Source organism: Schistocerca cancellata, chromosome 2 (genome assembly GCF_023864275.1).
Source record: "Schistocerca cancellata isolate TAMUIC-IGC-003103 chromosome 2, iqSchCanc2.1, whole genome shotgun sequence".
Classification (NCBI taxonomy): domain Eukaryota; kingdom Metazoa; phylum Arthropoda; class Insecta; order Orthoptera; family Acrididae; genus Schistocerca; species Schistocerca cancellata.
The window spans coordinates 659,398,190-659,407,991 of NC_064627.1; the positions used below are offsets into that span (position 1 = coordinate 659,398,190).

At 42.7% G+C, this 9,802-nt stretch overlaps 1 non-coding gene across 1 annotated transcript; it reads left to right on the forward strand.

Moving 5' to 3' along the window:
• The first annotated feature begins 5,590 nt into the window (after positions 1-5,590).
• Positions 5,591-5,662, forward strand: Trnaa-cgc (transfer RNA alanine (anticodon CGC)). The gene has a single exon. It is a non-coding gene; the product is annotated as a tRNA-Ala (tRNA).
• The last annotated feature ends 4,140 nt before the right edge of the window (positions 5,663-9,802 follow it).

Sequence of the window (9,802 nt, forward strand, 5' to 3'; positions counted from 1 at the left end):
GGCAGACCGAGGAGAAGGTACCTGGATTCGGTTAAGAAGGATTTTGAAGTAATAGGCTTAACATCAGAAGAGGCACCAATGTTAGCACTGAATAGGGGATCATGGAGGAACTGTATAAGGGGGGCTATGCTCCAGACTGAACGCTGAAAGGCATAATCACTCTTAAATGATGATGATGATGATGATGATGAAAAGGAAAATACTGGTAACGAAAAATTACATTAATAAAGGTAAATATTGTAAATCACTTGTCAAAATATCAAGTTGTTTGGAGGTGTCGCTGTAGAATGTTGTAGCTCTAATATCAGATACAATTCTTACAAAACGCTTATTTTTTCCTACAGTATTGTAATATAAAACTACTATGAGTTAATTTTCCCGAAAGCATTACTCTGTAAATGATCAGCGGATGGAAACACGCAGAGTCAAGGACACATATACAATAGTTTGTGGGGAATTGCCTAGATCAGGGGTATGGAGCGTTCCCAATTTTTTGGAAGACGAATGGCGACTTGAAAGTAGCTATAAAAAAGTTCCAATCTGACACTGTTGAAAACCTGCGTAATACAGCGTTTTAAATCATTTTCTTGAAAGAAAAAAACATGACTACACTATAATTTTTCCTTCCCCTGTTTTCTGGGAGGGGGGGGGGGGAAGGGGGTGGCCATCGCCTTGCCCCCAGGTATGGGCACCCTTGCGCAGAATAAATTTCTTCCTTCATTTTTAAATCAGTTAGTTCGGTTAACATTCGGAGAGAAAACACAGTTGAATTAAGGCATTTCATTAATTCTAAGCGTTGGGTCTTCAGTGAAGGTTGCTATTTCATCTGTAATCCCAAAAACACTACGCCATCTGGCCACAGTGGTCAGCATAACCGTGTGGACTGGCCTAGCTCGCCTCCCGTCAGACCCAAATTCTCACCTTACAGCACATACTACCGATGTATTGCCCCTGCCGATTAGCCTCATGACTAGCGGCATCTCGCCCATTCTCATGAGTTCGAGCTTGGTGTACATCTGCCCTGAAGGGATCATTGGCCATCATCGCCGTAATTACGTTCTCTTGGACGTGTACTGGACTGGAACTCGGTCTCCTGCTCACTAACCACTACGCCATTTGGGCACAGAGGTCACCAAACCCGTACGGACTGTCTTAGCACGCCTCCTGTCAGACCCAAATTCTCATCTCATACCACACGCTACAGGAATCGGCGAGATGCCTCGAGCTAGTGTGTGGTATAAGGTGAGAATTTGGGTATGGCGGGAGGCGCGCTAGGGCAGTCTGCACGATTGTGCTGACCACTGTGGCCAGATGGCGTAGTGTTCAGTGTATCTGCCTAGTAAGTTGCCGGCACGGTAGGTCAGCGTGTTCGATCAGAGAGCCGATGGCTCACTGTAGTAAAAAAAGGAAACAAACAAACTGAGTAAAGGAATCAACGATGAATTTGAACGGATGTCATGTGACGTCCACCCAGACCAAACGCAACGAATAGTACCGAACAAAATGAAGAGAAGTAGGTAGTAATAATAATAATAAGAAGAATAAGTAAGCAGGAGTCCCAGGTTCGAGTCCCGATCTGGTACAAATTTTCAACTTGCTCCATTGATATAAATCAATGTCCACTGACAGCCGATGTCATTAACTGCTTTTCTTTTGATTTCTTGCCTTCTTTTACCTTCGTACTGCATTGAAAATATCTACGCGACATTGCAGATATCGACGGTTTGGACTACGTGTCTTGTTTGAAAACTATGATACGCCGTGCACTCATAATACTTGCTGTTGACAACAGTAAAACAACGATACTCTTCGCCCTCAAGCGTCCACTCATTAGTACCTGATTCTTTCTCGGATTTGTTTTTCCGGCAGTATTAGTGGTAGGTTAACAGTAACACACAGCAGTATGGATAGGTTTGCCTAGGAAGAGTTGCCAAAGTGCACATAGTTTACGAATCCACTGCATATAACGGAAGACCAGCGCAACGGCGTTATGCTGAGCTGTTCCCACAGCGTCGGTAACCGCACCACAGTACCTCTGCATATTACGAATGTTGCATTAATCTGTTTTGTGTCGTACGTTTTCGTACATGCACTACAGTCTTTTTCAGTGTGTTGAAGCTATTTTCACAGACATAAAATGTAACTGGGTTAACAAACCGAATAAATCATAATTATGAGGTGCGTTCAATAAGTATTGCATTACAGTTTTTTCTGAAAGTAGTTGGTTTTATTCAGGATTCCATTACACCATGTTATTTCGACTACAAAATCCTATTTTTTTTAACATAATTTCCGTTCAATGCGACGACCTTCCGCCGTCTTACTGGGAAGGGGAGGGGGGGGGGGGGTTCGGTATGCCCTCCTGGTACCATTCCACTGGGCAACGCTGCAGCCAACGTCTTGTTGCATCAGTAACCCCCCCCCCCCCCCCACCCGCAATCCAAATATTGCTTCCGGCGCAGTCCATCCTTCATTGGGCACAGATGGAAGTTTGAAGGTGCGAGAACCGAGCTGTAGCGTGGATGAGGAAGAAACAGCAGTCCAGTGTAGTTTCCTGAGCTCCTCTCGGGTGCGCAAACTTGGCTTCGCGTTGTCATGGAGAAAGAGAAGTTCGTTTCCATCCGTCGATCACCTCAAATGAGAGTTACCGCGCGTTCTAACATCGCAGGAGTCACAGTTATGTGCAGCCAGCCGGCCAGCACGCGGGATATCGGACGGGTTTGCGCGTCTTGTTACTATGACGTCAGACGTCTCGCCCTACGACTCACCGCGCTTTTGTTTACTACCAGGTCTCGGTGGACATTCTGCAAGCGCCTATGAATATCTGCGATGCTTTGCTTTTCCGCCAAAAGAAACTCAATGACAGCTCTCTGCTTGGAACGCACCTCCGCTACAGCCGCCATTTTGAGGGCTACGTGTAGCGCCCTCGCCTATCGGAAATTCATGAACCTATGGAGGCTGAAGCGGGTATATTCCACGATGTCCCACAATAAATTTCGCATGTTGCCAACCGTAATTGGCCCAGAAAAAAAATGCGTTACTTATTCAGCTCCCTTCGTTCATTATTGCTCTGTAAAAAAGCCAGCGGAGATCACGGTTCCCTTATAGCAAAATACCCCCAAAAAAGTTCCCCGAACAACCTCCGAAATTCTGTTGGTGGAAATCTAGTTTACTCAGTATGTATGGCGCAAGCAAGGCTGTCGGCGTTCCTTGTGATCCTCGGCGGGAGAAATTCGGCTGTTTCGCTAAGGGTAGCCACAGAATTGAGGTCGCTGGCTTGGTTTAACGTGTGGACGGGTCGTGCAGAAGTAGCGGTAGCGCTACCGCGCTGGCAGCCATTCGGTGCTCCTTGAACTCTTGCTCTCCGCTCTTGATCGTTGCCTGCGACGTCTTGGCAGACCGGCTGAAAACGTGACGCTAATTTTAGAGTGAGAAACAAGTCCATTCAGCGACTGCGACTACAAAGCGCTGCGGTGGAAAAGCCCGTGCTGACGGTCCAATAATAACTGTCACTTGAGATGGCTGCGGTGGGGAGCTTTCGTGTCTGCAGCATCGACGCTTTGTCATTTCCCCGTACTCGAGACCCGGAGGCTGGCTCTTGAAAATTCAAAAGAGAAGTGGATGCCTTTAATTCTTTAACTGTGCGTTTGAACTGAAGCCCAAGATGCGAAACTGCTGAAGTATAATTTTGGGCTGCAAGTGTTTGAGACAGGCATTCACATCTTTGTGCTGCCTTACGCCAAATGCAGTACAAAGAGACTCACAACTGAACAAAGGAAATGTTAGTAGTAGCAAAACAGCAGGACTCCCGGATAGGTACCGTTTTGTCACTCGAGTCTGTAATGTGATATCGACTGCGACAGCTTGGCATAAAGAAACAGAAGTATTCTTACGTGATATTTCTGACGACACTACGTTTACCTATATAATTTGGGACATGATTAAGGATTGTAAAGCCTATAATAGGAGAATAAAGGACCCTCAACCAGACACCTGTGGTCGACATGACAGGAAGCAAAAATGGACTGCAACGCCCTACAACAAACTGGCGTACGCAGGTAACATTATCACTGAGTAAGATTGACTGAAGTGGAATCATTGTGAAATAGTACTGACACTGCGAAAGGTGAGAAACGTAACGAAATATGTATACAGCATCTCTACTAAGAACTGAAGCATATTTGATAAGTATAGAAACTATAAAGTGATAACAGTGAAAGTTTGGAAGAATTATGTGACACAACAGTTATTTGTGAATTACGTCTACACAACATATATAAAATATGAAAGGGAGATCAATAATGTAGAGCAGTGGTCCCCAACCTTTATGAGAACATTACCCCTGAGTGCAGTCAGATATTATTAGACAGTACCCCCTGCCCCATCAATATTAGTGCCTAACTACGCTTTGAAAAAGAATTTTCTTTGAAAATTTTTGTTCTTAAAATGACGAAAGATGAGTGACATTTGGTTTTTGTATATGTTTTATTGAACCACAAATTAATGATTCAATGAGACAACGGTACTGCTTATTTCCAATAATCTCTTTTATGGAATGATTATGTGGTTCTTAGTGCATCGCGAGTATTACCTACAGGAAGCCAATTATCCACATTGAGGCTAGACAGTTGTTACAAAAAGGAGGCTTACTCTGCACCACTCCTTTACTCAGTGACACTTACTTCATATGCACCCTGCACACTCTATTGCAAACCATTTTGTTTGTAAATCACTTGTTGTTGGTCTCCTTACTTTCATAGCCGGCAGTACACACTGCCAATGCTTTTGCTGACCACTACCACTAATAATAAAAGCTGTAGCCCCCACGATATTGTGCCATGCATTAATGCTAATATTTGGGAAGAAAACTATTTATTGGTAACTTATGTAATCAGTAGTGCAGTCTTATGAAGTTGTGATTATAGTAATGATTTTTCAAAAATGGTATACTTTGTGAAACAGAATTGAACCAGTTGTTTTTACCCTTCAGAAAAATTCACTTTAGCCTGGGAGTGGGGTAGTGGGTAATAACCCCCATATTGGGAACGACTGATGCAGAACCTATTCAGCAAAACATTTTGTATAATATTTTACATTTTCAGCAGTCGCAAGTGGATTGTAGGATAACCTCTATCTCTGTTTTGAAAATCAGAGTCCAAAGCACATTTTACAGAAAAAAATTTAATGGGAACCTACTATAGTATTATCATAACAGTGTTAACAGGATTCATGATGTTTTGACCTCATATCTTCTGTTCTTTTCAAATGGCCCACTGTGCAAACATTGTTCATTGTTTACAGTACAAGATACAGGTACAGCCTATTACTAGCAAATGCAAATCATGGGCAAAACATCATTACACTGAGCTATCCACTATACAGGTTCAGTACAAGAATCAGGAGTGAGGTCTCTATTTGAAGTTGCCAGGAAACAAGAAATCTTGTGATGCTTCACTGAACTATCAGATTTCAGCAGTTACAGCCACATTCATAGCATTAAAATAAATAAGAAATGGGACAGAATCTAGAGGTAAATATAGAAATGTAACAGACACTGTTTGATTCTTGATAAGGAATGTATTTGCTCCGTGGGGGTGTAACTCAGAGGTAGAGTGTCTGCTTCGCATGCAGAAAGTCCTGGGTTCAAATCCCAGCTCCTCCAAATATTTTTATCTTCAGGTGACAGTCTATGTGTATATTAATACCATAGACAATCATTAGTTTCTCATTAATGCGAATGAACTGCTATTAGAACTAGAACTAATTCAGACTATAGGTGGATTCGAAAATAGCTCCAGCACATTGTTGGGATAGTCTCTTCAGTGCTTCTCTATCCTCATTATACCCTTTTACACTGTCATGCTCTAGTCGAATCGTTAAACATCGACAAAAGTGAAAATAGGATACATTAAGATTTTCGGTAACTAACAGTTTAAACAAAACCAAAAGACAATACACGCTGTCCTTGCGAGGACGCAATAAATAGATAAATAAAACAAATTGAAATGGTTTCGGTCGAAAGAAAAATACCAACGAGTTATGATGGCGTTTACGTCCTTGATGCAATGTTACGGAACAGATTAATGCACGGTTTGGGGAACGAAAACCTCTGAAGTTACAATGCCGATCTCCTAGGAGAATAAGAGTATGTGCTTGAATCAACGATGGGTCGCTGTACGCTCTGTCGTAAACACGCTGAACGACAGTTTCCGCAGCTGTGTTAAAGGCTCTGTTCTGCACAGTACATGAACTGATACTAACACAAAAGTGTCCGTGTTTTACGTGAGTGTTATGACATTACTGATGTCTGTTAAGTAGTTCTGCTCCTCTATTCATGTTATTCCAATCTTCAAAATGTAATAATGGTTGGGCGATTTATTTTAAGATCAAATATGTCTACAACTCATTCAGAGACATAACAAATTTTGTCGCATAGGGGAGGGGACACAAAATGACATATTAAATTCTCATTTGTAATTCGTAGTTTTTTTGCCGTGGTTCACTCCAAGCACAGAGGAAATTACTTTTCTCAGTGGCTGAAATGTACCACGGCATCTGTCTTACGATCCGAATATGACCGGTGACCACCGAATCCGGTAATTTCGTATTGAAATTATTGTGATTGTGCTGGAAAATAAATTATTTTCAAAACAAGCGTTTCAAGAATCATGGGCATCTCCAGTACGACTGAAACACCATGCCTCCCAATACAGCTGAATTAGGCCAGTTAAAATTGTGTAAATGCGATTTTACAATGTGCCATTGTTTCTACAGTAGCATGTGCATGAAGAATTCAAAATGTACTAATTAGTGTCCCGGCCGGCCGCAGTGGCCGTGCGGTTCTAGGAGCTCCAGTCCGGAGCCGCGCTGCTGCTACGGTCGCAGGTTCGAATCCTGCCTCGGGCATGGATGTGTGTGATGTCCTTAGGTTAGGTAGGTTTAAGTAGTTCTAAGTTCTAGGGGACTGATGACCACAGCAGTTGAGTCCCATAGTGCTCAGAGCCATTTGAACCAATTAGTGTCCCCTTGAATTCAAAATTTCAGAACAATGTTTTGGGTTGCCAGGTAGGGCAAAATGATACAATGTTAGCAGAGACACTGCTTTCTTTACTATTACATCACTATCATAAAGATGCAATAATGTGTGATGTAAATGTTAGAACTGCGAGGTTAATAAGGTAACAATTATCCTTGACAACATATAAAGTGTTTTATGGGATTATCTCCAGGAACTTAAAAACTGACAATTCATATTTAAAATTTCGCCAGTGTTCAAAATCTGGATCGTATATTCGCTTCAGATAATGAACCATCAACTTGGTGACAAAAATCACAATTGTACAATTTCAGCACAATCTGCATAGCTATATTTTGAACAGCTGATGCACTTCAACCAGACGGCTCTTCCTTTCGATCAACTGTATAAATTGCAGCAGTAAAATCTTGTTTCATCCTCTTAATTATCAGTAGAAATATTTATATCTACGCCTTCTCCTTCATCCTTTGGTAAAACCATGGAGAAAACTCGCGGAGTGTTGTGTGGCTAGCAGAAACCAAATCACTGATTACTATGCAGCGAAACACTGTGTCTCATTATGGAAACCAAGTACCTCATGTCAAGTTAGTCAGAACATGGATGGAAACTTTTTTAGCAACGGGGTCGATTCAGAAACGGACAAGCAGCGGCAGACCGCCTGTTTCGGAGGAGGTAGAGCAGACAGTTCAAACCGGATTCACGAGGGGGTCGATACAGAAATCGATTAGACAAGTTTCTCGGGAGCTTCAAGTTCCAAAGAAGTGCATAAAGTGATTCACAAACGTCTTAAATTGTGTGTGTGCAAGGCCCAAATTGTTCAGGCATTACAATCAAATGACCATCCAAAACGTGAACAAATTGCAATGGACCGTTTGGATGACGACAATGTTTTCTGAAGCTTGTTTTTTTTCTGATGAGGCTACATTTCATGTTTGTGGCTCTGTTAACAGCCCTAATGTCTGTGTTTGTGGATCAGAAAATCCTCATGCATCTTTTAACTGCTCCTGAGACTCTGCGCTGCCATCCCTGCAGCTTTGCACGTGCGTTCGTTCCAATGTAAGTCGAAACTGAGCAGAGGTCAGAGAGAGCTATATCTACCACATTCTGCAGCCCATGTAAAAAGAGGCTAAGCTGAGTTAGTTCGACAGGACCGCGTTTTGACCATTAGATGTAAATGGGGACGTCGTAACTCTGTGAACAGTGTACCATTTGTAAGGTCAGCGCCAAACGAAGAACGCGCCTGCAACATGAGGTAGTATACAGATAGTACGAACAGTTACGGTGGTGTTTCTTATCGGGAAAATTAGGAAGTCTCAACATCATACAGGTACTGCAGTCCGAAGCAGATCCGCATCCCTCAGGGTCCACTCACGTCTATCACCCAAACATACTATCATCGTTATTCTGTACCATCCAACAGAGAAAAATTACGAACTATAAAAGCTCCACTAACTTCATACAATAGAGAAGTCGATAAGATTTTTACCGCATCTCTCTCTCTTGCGATATATAAAACAAATACCGCCTTTGTATTGGCATCGAGCCCATGCGGCGACGCTATTAAATATACAGGTACTGATCCATTGGAGCAGGCGGCCAGTGATCGAAGTCGCTTGTGCAGAGCAGTGTAAGGTGTCAACGCCCGTTCTGAGGATGACCGAATCCCACAGATTATACTGTCGTGCTTGAGCATTGTCCTGCAAAATGATGGTCAAGTCCTGCAGAAAGTGTCATCACATCTGTCTATAAGCTGGTCGTAGGTAGTGTTCCAAAAACGAACAGCATAGAGATAGAAGTAATGACAGTGCAAGCAGTTACTGATTTGTTTGACTGTTGGGGCTGCTAAGTGTTATACCACACACTGCACTCCTCTAACTTAAGCCATCGTGAGTTTAACTCGATTTGTAAACTGAAGGAAACACTTCACGGCATTCGCTTCAGAACTGCTACAAATTCGTCGGGCAATAGACCACGCCGCTCGAACTGTCAACACAACTGGCACTTCTAAGAGTATCCTGCGACTCCCACATCGCTGGCAACACAATGCTGGTGACTACGTTGAAGGTCAGTAAAACTTTGAAACACGTATCTATTTTGTACGAGCTGTAAGTAAATAGTTGGCACTATTAAAGTTCCAACCCTCGTACTACCTCGCGTTGCAGGAAAGGGCTTCGTTCGGCACTGACCTTAAACACTGTACACAGTTAACAGAGATACAACTAAATATTCCCATTTCCATCGTATGGTCAAAACACAGTCCTGTTGCACTAACTCAGCATAGTCTGTTTCTATATGGGCTGCAGAATGTGTTAGATATAGCTCTCTCTGACCTCTGCTCAGTTTCGACTTACATTGGAACGATCGCACGTGCAAAGCTGCAGGGATGGCAGCACAGAGTCTGGTGAGCAGTTGCAAGATGCATAGAGAATATCTAGAACACGTTGGAATTTTACTGTAGCAGATAGGTTCGAAACAGGTGGCTCGTTTCGAGATTCTAAATTCGGTGATTTTATTACATCTTACACCATTGGCAACGTGTAACGGCACTGTTCGTCTCATAATATACACTACGGCGATTGCCATCTATATTCAGTGTCGCGGTATTTGTCTGGAAAAACTACTTCATTCGGAGGTAATGCCATACCTCGATTTACAAGGTTGTATAGCTTTTCGTATGGATATCGTTAGCGATACTTGTGAGCACCTGTAGAACCAAGATCGATTGTGATAGAAGTATGGTCGTTGCGATCGTGTTTTTAACACCTG